Source organism: Rattus norvegicus, chromosome 14, assembly GCF_036323735.1.
Source record: "Rattus norvegicus strain BN/NHsdMcwi chromosome 14, GRCr8, whole genome shotgun sequence".
NCBI classification, from domain to species: Eukaryota; Metazoa; Chordata; class Mammalia; order Rodentia; family Muridae; genus Rattus; species Rattus norvegicus.
In genome coordinates this window covers 72,329,508-72,344,930 of record NC_086032.1, presented here as the reverse complement: position 1 = coordinate 72,344,930, position 15,423 = coordinate 72,329,508, and positions in this window count along the sequence as shown.

Sequence of the window (15,423 nt, the reverse complement as noted above, 5' to 3'; positions counted from 1 at the left end):
TTAAAATCAACAGAGACTTCAATCATATCTTTCTTATCATCAGCATTCATATCTATGTGCCTCTTCATTTCAGTACAAGAGCTTCATTGGAATAATCCCAAATCTTTCTATATCCACAGAAAGAGCTACAGACTAATGACCATCAGGCATCACACAAGTAGACCTGCTTCCATGGTACTCACCAGATGAAATGAATACCATGATACCAGATGACAACCATGGCCTGCTTCCATCCATCTCTACTTTCCCAGAATTTCACTTGACATAATCAACCCTGTGAATTTTGCCTCTTGTGTATTTTCATAGCCCTTTGGCCATTTCCATAATCCAATCATGAAAACCTTCTCTATTTGTCAAAATCCTAAACTGTCAGCAGATTCCCAAAATGGCAAGTGTTGGATTTTCCCATGGGATATTCTTTTATCACTCTCCTATACTTGTCCTCCTACTAAATCTCTGATCTATGCCAACTGCCTTTTCTAGAACTCTGTTCTCAACTTTTAGGAATTCTGCTCAGAACTTCTTAATCCAGGCAATGCTTATCCAGAAATAGTACTAATAGCAAGTCACTGAAAATTCATATTGAATCATTTGTTTTTGCAGTGATGCTTTGGGATGAGACTGAAGGCAGTCATCTTTATTATTATAGTTATGGGGTTGATTAGAGATTCAAACTAATGTGATTAGGAAAGGAATTTATGGAAATAATGGATAGATGGATACTTTACACATTGTCTACATAATGCATTGTTTTCAGTGATTGGGGAGAGTAAATGAAGATCAGAGAATTTTATTAGCAGCTATCATTGAATTTTACTAGTCTGGGTTTTCATTATGGTGTCTGCCACAAAATTTAAAGCAATACAAGCCCACTTAGTATAGTTAATGGGTATATTTCTCTTCCTTTTGAAAGGGCTCATTGCAGAATTTTATTCTATTTTACCATTCCTATTTCCCAGCATGCCTTAGCTTGAAGCCGGACAGTTTTCTAATCATATTACATTCTCTCATCTACACTCCCCTTTGCATCTTTCCATGAGGATTTTCTCTCACTGCAAGCCCTACCTTAGGCTATATTTAATCAGATTTATTTCTCTTAGAGTCAAGACTTAATTCAAATAAAACTTGCCCACTTCTCTGCTAAGCCCCTTGAACTTGGTGTCCTGTTAAATTTTTCATCGTTTCTCCCATTTTAGTATTGTATTCCAGTACAAACACAAATCTAAGGGAAAGTGGGCAAAATAAATGAGAAAATGAATGCATGCATGGAAATATGCATGGCTAGGTGAAATAATTCATGAATAAAATGAATAAAGAAGAGACATAAATGGATTTGCTGGTGGGAGATACGTATGTACAACCAGCCTCGTCTCAACTAAATCTCAGTATCTAATTACCAATACAATTCACCCAAAAGTAAAAATCACAATGGGCCATGACTCATTCTCCTAAGTCCACCAGGAAGGTGTCACTCACACTGGATGTAGAGCACCTATGTGACAAGATAACAGCGTATACTATTGAGTAAATGGAGCCTTCTTTTCTAAAAAAAAAAAAAAAATCCCATATAACTCAAACTTCTCTAAAATTCAGTATTTGAAAGCTCCTTGTGATTAAAATTGTCCACAGGCAAATATCTCACCAGAAGACAGATCACATCTCTAAAGTGTCACCATTTGGTTCGGGCTTGTCCAATTGTAAAATAATTTCAACTTTGCAGACTCTGTTACTGCTTTGGAAAGGAAAAAGGGCGAAGCGAGCATTTCAGTTGGGAATGAATCTTCTTTATGTTTCTCATTTCTTAAATGCTGTTTCCACTGGGTATTTTAACAGTCAGAGTTAGCGTTAGAAATCAGCAAACATGTGCTAGAGCATTTGGACACCCACACCAAAACAAAAGCAACAACAACAGCAACAACAACAACAACAGATAATGTAAAAGTGAGTAAGAGGACAACTGCAGAAGGCAGCTATGGGTTGTGGGGATGGAAATGCATTGCTCTGGTTACAGAACATTGCATGCAAGACGTGAACCTCCCCTTCTGTCCTACAAACCTTCAAGTTTTCCTTTAAAGCGTTTCACCGGTGGACCCCAACCACTGGCAAAGTAGAAACGCGTGCAGATTCAATCCCAGCTCCAGTCGGGAGATACAGATGGTGGAGTTAGTGCAGAGAGACTGAGTCAGTAGCTTAGAGAGAGAGAAATATAGGAATATTGTTTCCTAAAACTTCAGATGCTTGCAGTAGAATAACAAAATATTCTTTAGTAACATGGAGATTTGGCAGAAGAGCAGCCGAATAAGCAAAAGGCAAATGGGAGACCAAGAAGGAAAGTTAATTTTCCTCTCTTTACAATTGCTTTCAGAGCTAGTAGAAAGAGACCCAAAGGAAGATACTGGATTTCAGAAAATTAAAATGTTCCTATGACAAAGACTAAAGGTCTACATAAAAAACAATCTGCAAGAAGAGACTGGGGTAGAAGGGTTATTCTTTTCCTAATGAAACTGAGCCAAATTTCACTCAGTAGGAGAACAAATAGAATACTGGTCGAAAGTGGGGCAACTGACTGAGGGAGGCCTACTGCTGAATCCTCCTTGGTCTATATTTCCTAATTAGGACAACAAAGACCCAAAACTACCTCCCTCCCACTGGCTGTCAAATGGAATTACTTGAAGAATGAGATTGGTACCCTAAGTTGTTGGGATATTATTGATCACATAGTATTTGTGGTTATCTCTACCAGGACCAGTTTTACTCTGTTCTACAATCTGCCAGCCATGCTACATTTTTCTCTAACAGTTAAGACATTGGCTGGATGTTATGAATGAATGTGAAATGTCTTCTGTAAAGTCATGTGTTCTAACATTTGGTCTCCAGCTGGTGGCACTGTTTGGGAAGGTTATGGAAACTTTAGGAAGCTGAACCTCACTGGAGAAAGTGGGACACAGAGTGGGCCTTAAGACTTTATATCCCAGACTCACTTCCTGCCCATCATCCGTTCCTGAGTATGGAAGGAAGGTAGATAACACTCTGCCTCCTATTCCTTCAGGCATATCTTTCTCACCTGCTGCCATGGCTTCACTGCCATCATGGACTATGTCCCTGTGGAACTATAAGACCAGATAAACATTTTCCTTCTTAAGCTTCTGTAAGAGGATATGATCATGTAACAAGAAACTAGGACATAGCCCAAGACATATTCACAGAAGGCAATGTGTCATTGGAATTTCTCAAATAAAAGAAAATAAGTTTGTTCCTGCTGTGTAAACATGGATTCGCCACTTCTATCTGTCACTCAATCTTTCTCCAGAGAACAGAATAGTTTAATTTCCTCTTACTAACACTAAATGATCTTTCTACTTAAGGCCTGAGCTAAGCTCTTTTGGTGAATTCTCCAAACTGTTCTGGCACAAATCAAGACCAAGTTAGAGAAAGAATTAACTTAGATAAATTATTACTTCATACAAAAGCTTTCTTTAAGAAGCCTGCTTCTTCTGGTATATCCTGAGGCATACCAGAGGATCTGCATGCAGAACATTGGTAAGAACTCCCCCCGGAAGTCCCACAGCTTCTACTGGGAGTCCAATGGACTTGGGGACCTACCATCCCCCTAACCCCCAACCTGCCAAATACCAACCCTCTTCTGCCTGGCCCTATCTGTTGGGACAGACAGTTAGGTAGTCTGCTCCCTGGAAGAGGCTATGTCCTGAGGCATACCAGAGGATCCACTGCACTCAGCATTGGGTAAGAATCCCCCTACCCCCAAAGTCCCAAAGCTGCCACTGAGGGCCAATAGACTCAGGGACCCACCATCCCCTCAAACCCCCCATCTGCCAAATACCAATTCACATCTGCCTTGGTCATTTCTGCTGGGACAGACTACTAGCTACTGTGCATAGTGGAAGACACTATATCCTGAGGCATACCAGAGGATTCGCTGCAATCAGAACATTTGACACCATATCCTGAAGCATATCAGAAGAACCACTGTACTCAGAACATTTGATACCACATCCTGAGGCATCACAGGAGATTTACTGCACCTAGGCCATCTGATCCCACAGTTGGAGACATCTCAGCAGATCCAGCACAACCAGAACACCACAGCATGAAGGCATCCCAGGGCTATCTTTTGTACATAGGACAACTGAATAATTGAGACCACAGTGTGAAGACCTCCCAGGGGCTCTGTCTCATGCAGGACAACTGACCCAAAAGACTGAAAGCCTCCCTGGAGTGTGGCTGCACACAAGGAAACAGAAACTACAGTCCATTGACATGCTTCTTCACCCCCAAGAACAGCTTCACAGAAGACAACAATTTGACTGCTCCTCTGAAGCTTCTCAGGAGGTCTACTGCAGCCAGGGCAACAAATCAGCAGCTTCTCTTCCCCATTGAATCTCTGAATGCCTTCCAGTAGGAAGAACCCATAGGAAGTTTACTACAGCCAGGGCCACAGGCCTACCAGGAGACCTGTTGCAACCCAGGGACAAAGCCAACCAGATCAGCAAACACTAGGGATAACAAGACGGCAAACGGCAAGCACAAGATCAGAAGCCAATATTCAAGGGCATCATCAGAACCCAGTTCTCCTACCACAGCAAACCCTGAATACACCAACACACCTGAGGCTGACCTAAAATCCTATCTCATAAAGACAACAGAGTCCTTTAAGGAGGATATAAATAACTCATTGAAAGAAATAGAGAAAAACACAATCAAATAGGTGAAGGAAGTGCATAAAGCAGTCCAAGACCTAAAAGTGGAAGTAGAAACAATGAGGTAAACATAAATGAAGCAAACCTGGACATGGAAAACCTAAGAAAGAGGTCAGGAACTACACATATAAGTATCACTAACAGAATACAAGAGATAGAAGAGAGAATCTCAGGTATAGAAGATATTGTAGAAGAGATTGACATAATATTCAAAGAAAATTCATAAAAAACTCCTAACCCAAAACATCTAGGAAATTCAGGGCACAATTAAAAGTCCAAATCTAAGAATAATTGAATTAGGGGAGCATGAAGATTCCCAGCTCAAAGGACCAGACAATATCTTCAACAAAATCATAGAAGAAAACTTCCCCAACCTAAAGAAAGAGATGGCCATTAAGAAGCCTACAGGACCAAAAAATTGGGACCAGAAAAGAAAATCCTCTTATCACATAATAATCAAAACACTAAACACACAGAACAAAGAAAGAATAATAAAAGCTGCAAGGGAAAAGGGCCAAGTAACATACAAAGGCAGACCTATCAGAAGTACACCAGACTTTTCACCAGAGATTATGAAAGCCAGAAGAGCCTGGTAAGAGGTCATGCAGACTCTAAGAGAACGCAAATGACAGCCCAGGCTATTATACCCAGCAAAATTCTCAATCAACAAAGATGGAGAAACCAAAATATTCCAGAAAAAGACGAAATTCAAACAGTGTCTGTCTACCAATCCAGCCCTACAAAGGATTCTAGAAGGAAAACTTCAATACAAGGAAGATACCTACATCAAAGAAAAGACAAGATATTAAGCATCTCACAACAAAGCCAAAAGGCGAGAACCACAGGCACATAAAGCTAGGTATAAAAACAAATATAACAGGAACCAACATTCATCTGTCTTTACTATCTCCCAATATTAATGGACTCAACTCATCTTTAAAAAGACATAAGCTAACAGATTGGATATGGAAACAAGATCCAGCATTTTGCTGCATACAAGAAACACAACTCAGTAACAAAGAGAGACACTATCTCAGAGTAAAAGGATGGAAAAATATCTTCTAGGCAAATGGTCTCAAGAAACAAGCTGGAGTTGCCATACTAATATCCAATAAAATAGATTTTCAACCAAAAGTTATCAAGCGTGATGAATAAGTACACTTCAAATTTATCAAAGGGAAAATACACCAAGAGGAAGTCTCAATTCTGAACATCTATGCCCCAAATGCAGGGGTACCCACATTCATAAAAGAAACTTTACTATAAAGCTCAAAGCATACATTGCATACTTCAACACTTCACTCTCACCAGAAGACAGGTCATTAAGATAGAAACTAAACAGACACACAGTGAAACTAATAGAGGTTACGAACCAAATGGATTAACTGATATCTACAGAACATTTCACCCTAAAACAAAAGAATACACCTTCTTTTTTTTTTTAGCTTTTGTTGGGTCTATATCTTTATTCTATATCACTCAAGGGTAATTTACTGAAAATACAGAAAATAATTTATGCAAAAGATTCTTACCAGTTAATGATACCAGGTACAGATCCCTGGATTGCTCTGCTTCTCATTTTCCAAACTATAATCACTCCCACTTTGACTTCTTTTTAGGACCTCTACATCATGTTCTTAAATCAGATTTAGAAAGAAACAACAACAATAACACCACACAGTTGGTGTGAGCTCATTCAATTGTTCAACACTAGAAGAAATATCTATGCAAGGAATACACCTTCTTTTCTGCACCTCATGGTACCTTCTCCAAAACTGAACATACAATTGGTCACAAAACAACCCTCAACTGATGCCAGAAGATTGAAATAATCCTATGCATCCTATCAGACCACCATGGACAAAAGCTGGTCTTCAATAACAGCAAAGGCAACAGAAAAGCCACATACATGTGGAAACTGAACAACTCTCTACTCAGTAATAATTTGGTCAGGGATGAAATGAAGAAATTAAAGACTTCCTGAAATTTAATGAAAATATTGAAACATTGTACCCAAACTTATAGGACACATTGAAAACAGTGCTAAGAGGAAAATTTATAGCACTAAGTGCACTGGTAAAGAAACTGTAGAGATCTTACACTAGCAAATTAACAGCACACCTGAGAGCTCTAGAGCAAAAAGAAGCAAACTCACCCAAAAGGAGTAGATGACAAGAAATAGTCAAACTAGGGCTAAAATCAATCAAATAGAAACAAAGAGAACAATACAAAGAATCAGCAAAACCTTTGGTTCTTTGAGAGAATCAACAAGATAAATAAACCCTTAGCCAAACTAACTAAAAGGCCCAGAGACAATATCCAAATTAACAAAATCAGAAATGAAAACAAAGATACAGCAACAAAAACAGAGGAAATTTTAAAAATTCATCAGATCCTAGTACAAAAGCCTATAGTCAACAAACTGGAAAATCTAGATGAAATGGATGGTTTTCTAGACAGATACCACATACCAAAGTTAAATCAAGAGCAGGTAAATTTTCTAAACAGGCCCATATCCTATAAGGAAATAGAAGTCATTAAAAAATAAAAATAAAAACTTTCCCAAACAAAAAAAGCACAGGGCCAGGTGGATTTAGTTCAAAATTCTACAAGACATTCAAAGGAGACCTGATATCAATATTCCTCAAACTATTACAAAAAATAGAAACAGAAGAAACACTAACCTAATTCATTCTATGAAGTCATAATTACTCGGATATCTAAACCACAAGGATCCTCCAAAAAAAGAGAACTTCAAACCAATCTCATTTATGGATATCAATGCACAACTACTGGATAAAACTCTTGCAAACTGAATCCAAAAACACATCAAAACCATCATTCACCTTGATCAAGGAGGCTTCATCCCAGGGATGCAAGGTTAGTTCAATGTTTGAAAATCCATTAACGTAATCCACCATAAACAAACTCAAAGGAAAAAAATGATTATTTCCTTAGACGCAGAAAAAGCATTTGAAAAAATACAACACCCCATTCATATTCCTAAACAGAACTCCAATGCCTCATATTGTAAGATCAAGAATTGATAAATGGGACTTCATGAAACAGGAAAGCTTCTGTAAATCAAAGGCCATAGTCAATAAGGCAAATCATCATTCTATAGATCGGGAAAATTTTTCATTAGCCTCACATCCCATAGAGGGCTACTATCCAAAATACATAAAAAACTCAAAAAGAAAAACACCAAACAACCCAATCAGAAAATGGGGTACAGAACTAAACTGAAAATTCAGAATAGAGGAATCTGGAGTGGCTGAGAAGCACTTAAAGAAATGCACAGAAGCAACAAAATAAGTGTTCAATATATAGTGATCAGGGAAATGCAAATCAAAACAACCTGAGATTCCACCTTACTCCAGTCAGAATGGCTAGGATCAAAACCTTGAGTGACAACACATGTGGCGAGGATGTGGCGAAAGAGAAAGACTCCTTCATTGCTGGTGGGATAGGAAACTGGCACAACTACTCTGGAAGTCAATTTGGAGCTTTCCTCGACAAATCGGAAATACACCTACTTATAAACCCAGAAAAACCACTCTTGAGAATATACCCAAAAGATGCCCATCCATGCCACAGGGGAAGTGCTCCACTATGTTGGAGGCAGCTTTATTTGTGATAGCCAGAAGCTGGAAACAACCCAGATGTCCTACAACAGAAGAATGGATACAGAAAATGTGGTTCATTTACACAATGGAATACTATTCAGCTATGAAGAATGAGGACATCATGAGTTTTGCAGGCAAATGGATGGAACTAGAAAATATCATCCTGAGTGAGGTAATTCAAACCCAAAAGGACATGCATGGTATATTCTCATAATATGTAGATATTAGCCCCCCAAAAGTACAAAACACCCAAGATACAGTTCATAGAACTCATAAAGTTCAACAAGCTGAAGGGCCCAAGTGAGGACACCTCAGTCTCACTTGAGAGGGAGAGGAAAGCAAGCACAAGGGTGGTACATTGGAGGGAAAGAGGATGGAGGGGAGGGGAGAGGAGAACATAATCTAGTATTGGGTGGGGGGGAAAGGACTGAAGCCCTGTGGGCCAGCGGAAAGAATGGAAACAGGCAACCTTGGAAGGAAGGAGCTTGGGAAGACCCTCCATAACGTACCAGACACCTGGGAAGTGAGAGACTATCAGGACGCAAAAAGGGAACCCTAGATGAAATGCCCTACAGTGGGGAGAGGGAACTTGTTGAGCCCACCTCCAGTAGAAAGGCAGGGCATCAAGTGAGGATTGGGTTTGCTATCCCACAGTCAAAGCTCTGATCCATAATTCTTCCCGTCTGAAAGAAATACAGGGATGGAAGTGGAAAAGAGCCTGGGGAAAAGAAGGTCTGGTGACAGGCCCAAAGTGGGATCCAGCTCAGGGGAGGCCCCGAGACCTGACACCATTACTGAGGCTATGGGGCACTCACAAAAAAGGACCTATCATGACTGCCCTCCAAAAAACCCAACAATCACCTAAAAGAGTAAGATGCAGATATGTGCATCCAACCAATGAACAAAAGTTGCTGACCTCTCTGGCTGAGTTAGAGAAAAGCTAGAAGAAGCTGAGGAGGAGGGCAACCCTGTAGGAGGACCAGCAGCCTCAATTAACCCGGACTCCCGAGATCTCGCAGACACTGGATCACCAACCAGGAAGCATATACCAGCTGAGATGAGGCCTCCAACATATATACAGCAGAGGACTCCTGGGTCTGGGTTCAGTCAGAGAAAATGCACCTAACCCTCCAGAGACTGGAGGCCCCAGGTCTGGTGAGGTGGGTGGGGTGGGGACATCCTCTTGGAGAGGAGGGATGCACGGAGGAGGTATGCGATATGGAACAGTCGGAAGGTGGACCGAAGGGGGAATAAAATCTGGAGGGAGTGTAGAAAGAAAGAAAGAAAGAAAGAAAGAAAGAAAGAAAGAAAGAAAGAAAGAAAGAAAGAAAGAAAGAAAGAAAGAAAGAAAGAAAGAAAGAAAGAAAGAAAGAAAGAAAGAAAGAAAGAGAAAGAAAGAAAGGAAGGAAGGGAAGGAAGGAAAGAAGGAAAGAAGGAAGGAAGGTAGGCAAGCTGTAAGGAAATTCTATTCTATTGATAAGCCAAACAGTAAGCTAATGTGAAAAATTGTATGAAACTACTAAAGATTTAGACTTCTGATAGAGATACATGGGGAACAGAATGGGATGGTAGGGCAGAATAAACGTTGCGAAAGGGATAACTAATAGCAAGAATATTATTTAAGCACATGGGAATGATTTTCATGACTCTTACAAATTACGTTTTAATAAAAAAGCTTAAAATTTAAAATAATATTGATAGAAAATAATATAAAAATTTTGGCTGCCTATTGCTAGAACATACGAATTAGTGCGGAATCTGAATAAATTCACAATGAGAAATCAGCACCAGCGATTTAATCACATCTTCAAACTCAAGTAATGGACTCTCCCCATAAGTTGTTACTATTTTAGTTTGTTCTTTTTATCCACAGGTTCCTCCTTTGGAGGTGCAATTTCCTTTTCTTTTTTTTTTTAACTATAGCTGTTGCAAATGTTATAAATGGCTAATATTTACAATGTTTTATGTTTTTTCAGAGTACCACTGATGCTCTCCATACATACTCAGATTTTATGACCACAGTAATATACCTTCAGAGTTAGGTGGGCCTTTACATCACAGGATGCTCCTACATTCTGACCTGAACAGATATTAAAATAGCCATAGAGAGTCTATGTGTCAAAGCAAATTTTTCCTTCTTACAAATCATATTTGGTTGTCATTATCATAATTTCTAAAGGGTCTGTTCTGGTAAAGAAAAAATGATAAAATAGTACTAACCTTGAGATAAATGTAAATTCCATGTTCATTCAAGGTTAGGACTTTGTTAACTCTTTGACTTTTTTTTCCTTTTCTTTCTTTCTTTCTTTTTTTTCTTCTCAATTCACTTCAAACCTTTATTGTAATCCCCATCAGCCCTGATGTCCTCAGCTCAGCACTCCTTTTGCAATGATTTCATTGGTTCGGTATCACACTAACGTCTAAAGAATGAATTACTATTTCCCCCTCTTGATGATGAGGAAACTGACAGAGGTACTGAGTGATTTCTTGAGCAAGGTCATGTAGCTGGCGAGAAAGAGAGTTGGGAATGGAGCCCAGTCTGGTCCAGTGCCAAAGCTCAGACCTTTTTCCAGAAATCCCTATTATCACCAGGTCTTCATTTTCATCTCCTTGTCAGCCTCAGGAAATCTCCTGGAAAATTTGCCATGCTTAGCAAAGATGTCTTGGGTTTATCTTCCACAGATAAGGACCACAGAAACTCCTGAGTCTTCTGTGCACCTGAAGCTCCTAAGGTTAAGCCACAATACAGCATCTACCTGTGGAAACACTGTTGGCCGAAAGCCTGTGCACTGGCTTGTAAATGTGTGTGTGGAGGGGGCGGTGCTCTTATTAACTTATACTGTTGAGTCCTACTGAAAAGGACAATGGGATGTAAAAATAATATATCTACAGTTGAGGTTCTGGTCCCCAAGGGGGAAACACTACAGGAAAAAACAAAAGGAAAAGGGAAGCGGTGAATGGGTAGAGAGAACCAAGAGTCACACAAAGAATACTAGTGGCATTCAATGGCTGTGATACCCAGTCAGATTTTCGATGACCTCCAAAAGACCCTTATGATAATAAGTGAAGAGCCCAATGTGAAACGAGAAGCCATAAGCTGCAGAATGGTGTGTATAAAATAGTCCAATTATCTGCCAGAGGCAGAGGTAGCAGAGATCCTCTAACAGTGACCTGACCCATCTATTCTGCTACACTGAACAACTTTAAACAGATATCCAGGCATATTCTATCGGTATTTGAATCAATACTGCCTCATGTGTATTGAATTATTAATTTGCATTAGGTACTTTTCGGAAAGCACATTCCTCCTCTACTCGGCATGGCACCTTTTTGCAGGTGAGTAGTATTAAGCTCAGAGAGGGAAAATAGCCATGTTTAAGGTTGCAAGGGAACTTTTCTTGATATCCGAAAAGCCATGACTGCTGTCAGGATGAAATGAAGTGGGGAGACATCATCTATCAGAGTGGAATCCAGCAGGCAACAATAGCAGATCTCCATTGTACTTAAAACAAAAGCACTGGTGGGATTTTAAGTCCTTCGTTTAGATCCCAGGTTTTATAGTCAAATATACTTGTTACACCATCTTCTGCATGGGTGGCTTTGTTGTCACTAATAGCTAATAAGAATAAAAGAATCTATCTTATAGGGCTATTGCAAGATATAAATGGTGTTATGTATTTTGATGTGTAGAATATTACTGTTTCCTTCATGACCTTTGCCATCTGGTACCAGAACTAATGTAAGGCCTCAGTGTGATAGATACTTGCTTTGCTGCTAATCTATGTCAGAAGCTCCAGAAGTAAATAGCTAGGCTATCATCTGCACATGAAGAGGACCAGGCACAACAGGCATCCTGGGACTAAAGAAGGGTTACCTCCATTCAGTATCCATTAGTAAGCCAGGACCTCAGTTACACAGCCACTGCACTAACACAAAAAAAAGGCCTGGAAGAAAATGCTTCTCTGGCTAATTCTGGAGAGAATGCAGTCCAGTTGACAAGCTGATTTCAGTCCTGTGAGTCCTTGAACAAAGGACCCAGAACAGATCTTCACCCCCAGAAACTGACAGGTAGCAAGTGTTCTCTGTTTTAAGTTGACAAGATGTGGTAATTAAATAAGCAGCAGAAGGTGACCAATACATTCATGCAAGCCATTTGACACAGGTTTTTTCTTGTAAAGGCCTTCGAAAATATTTTTTTTGTATTATAAACACACACTCATGCACACATAACACAAATAAGCATTTAAAGACATTTACATAGCAGTCTTAAGCAAATGACTGTTGCAGTTACTGGATATATGTCCTTTTTATACAGTTAGATGTACAGTACAGATGTTTTTAAAGTATTAGTGGTTAACATTTCCTGGTGAGGTAGAATTACAGATGCATAGCTGGATTCTATGGGTCTCACAGAAGTTGTGGGTACCTAACATTCAGCCAAGCACCTACACTATTTAAGGCCAACTAAAAATGGAATCTGTGAAGTACATAGGGTAGGAAAAACATGTACAGTAAGCCATGTCATTTTCTAGACTTTTCTCATATTACTAAATTAAAGGACAATTTTTAGCTGAGTGAATAATAGAAACAAACATTTCATTTAGCAGCCATGATGCAAATATACATACGCTTAGAAAACCTTTCCAGCTGGTTGGAATTCAGGAACATGAATTTTATAACCTGATTAGTGGGTTATTAAGTTAGGAATGAGCCTGGCATTAATCTATCAGTCATTCCAGGAATGGAAAGAAAAGTCCTTCAGAATGCAGATAGTTCCTACATGCACGCTGTTGATGTGGGTGCATGGGTGGTCCCTTCCAATTCCAGATATAGAGAATTGGACAGCAAGACCATAAGCACACCAGCAGAAGGACTGATGGTGAACAGATATGAGGCCTGTGTCCTGCTGCAGAGTTCTCCTTGGCTAGAGCATAGAGCAGAGGTCCCACCTACTCAATTTTGCCTTTCAGAACTCAGCCTTGTGGTCTGCTTTGCCTGTTTGTTTCACTCAACCGTAAAGGGGAGGAGGGGAGTGCCATCTTAAATTACCATTCCCATTCTTTCCATAAGGAAGTCATTGAGTGCCTGTGTAATACCAGTAAGGATGAAATTCAACAGTTTAGTGACTGAGACAATGTGTACACTTGGAGAGCAGATCTGAGACTCGTGGTTTATGTGCTGTGGCTAACAGCTTTGACTTTGTTGGGTCATAGTAATGTAGGCATCAACATCATGGGGGTCTATGTTTAATATGAATCAGTTCCAAGAGATTAATGATGCCTGGTTCGGAAGGGCTTTGGAAATGGCACAGAAGTTGGGAAATTTGCTTCAACTGTAACAGATAGCACTTGATATCCCAGAAGGTGAAATGGAGAAGCACCCGACTAATTACTTAATGAGCACCCAACATTTTTCAGACTGACCTTCTGCTTGTGCTGATATCTTTATTTGTCACATTATCAACACAGGGTTACTGCATCAGAGGATACTCTCAAAACCCTGCCTTCTCAGAAAGCTACTGTGATGAAACAATAGATAACTCCCCAACTTATGTCATGTTCTTTCTAAATACTAGCCTTTAGTACTCATAGCCAGCTATATACATATATTTGTCTTTCATTCACTTGTGAAAAAATGTTAACAGAATTCTTCACACGTGGAGGCACAGTCAGGATGAAGTAGGTCACTATTAGGCAAGAATGTGTATTAAATACTCTCCTTTATGCTCTACACATCTTTCCTCTCTCACTTTGTCTCTCATATGAATTTCTTTTAGCTTCTATTGTCATCCTCAAGGAAAAAATGACAAATTAACAAAGAAAATACAACTGGTGTGCTAATGCCAAAGCATGTATGGTTATCAGCCAAAAGAACTGACATGGAGAAGGATAACCACAGAACTAGAGATTCTTGCCACTGGGTGAGGGCAAAGTGACTTGGCTAATGATAGCACCGAGAATGGGCCCTGGAGGCAGTCTTCATGGATTTGAAGCCTTGTTCTGCCTCCCAGTCTCTGCTTATCACTCATCATAGTAGAATAATTACAGCAGTTAAGTCACGGGACTATTGAGAGAATGGCATAGGCGAAGAGCTTACAGAAATAACTGACATTAGTTGAGCATTCAATAAATGTTTGCCCTGTTTCTTACAAAGGGCACCAAACATTTCCATCCAGATTCTACATCTCTTTACAAAGCATGGGCATTAACTTTTTCTGTATATTTTACAGAACTGTCTAATAAAATCTCTCATATCTTGTGTGACTTGGAGAGTCATTTGAAAGTTCTCATAATTGTTTTAATTACTTTTGTCATTGTTATGACCAAGGGCTTGGCAAGAAGCATCTTATGAAAGATATTTATTCTAATATCAGGAAGCAGAGAGAGATGAATGCTGGTGTTTACCTAGATTTCTTCTTACTCAGTTCAGGACTTAGGTTATAGAATGATGAGACCAACAATCAGGGTGGGTTTCCCCATACTAATAGCCCAGTGTAGATACTATATTACACATATGCCAGAGGCTTGCCTCCCAGGTGAATCTATACCTTCTCATGTTGATAATAAACTTAGCTTGTTATCTTATATTTAAAGGATTAATTAGCCAATATTTTAAAGACTGTTATGTGTACATATTGATTTTCTTATTCAGCTCCTCCATATCACTACAGTAGGTAAAACTTGTTTGTTCCTTTATGTATAATAGGCCTTGTGATATTGTCTCTCCACTCCAGTTACTCTTGCCAGGATCTTGGTCCAGACTGCGTAGCTTTCATTCTGTTTCTCCTGTCTGCTTGTTTCCCATTATTCCTGTAAAGATTTACAGATGTCTTTCCTCACGGTGTCCCAGTATCCTTAGCTTTCAAGTATAGAGAAGCCTTGGCTCCACCCCTGTATGTTGCTGGACTAGCCTACCATTTGCCACAGGGAATTCTCACTACATTTATTATTCTGAGATAACAGAACAACATCTCTCGCCATAGCTTTTTAGTTGAAGTGTGTGAAATGTATGTTCTACCACCGACAGAAGCCGGAAACAGGTGAGTGGAATGTGGAGTGCAAGACCCTTGACCCTTGGTG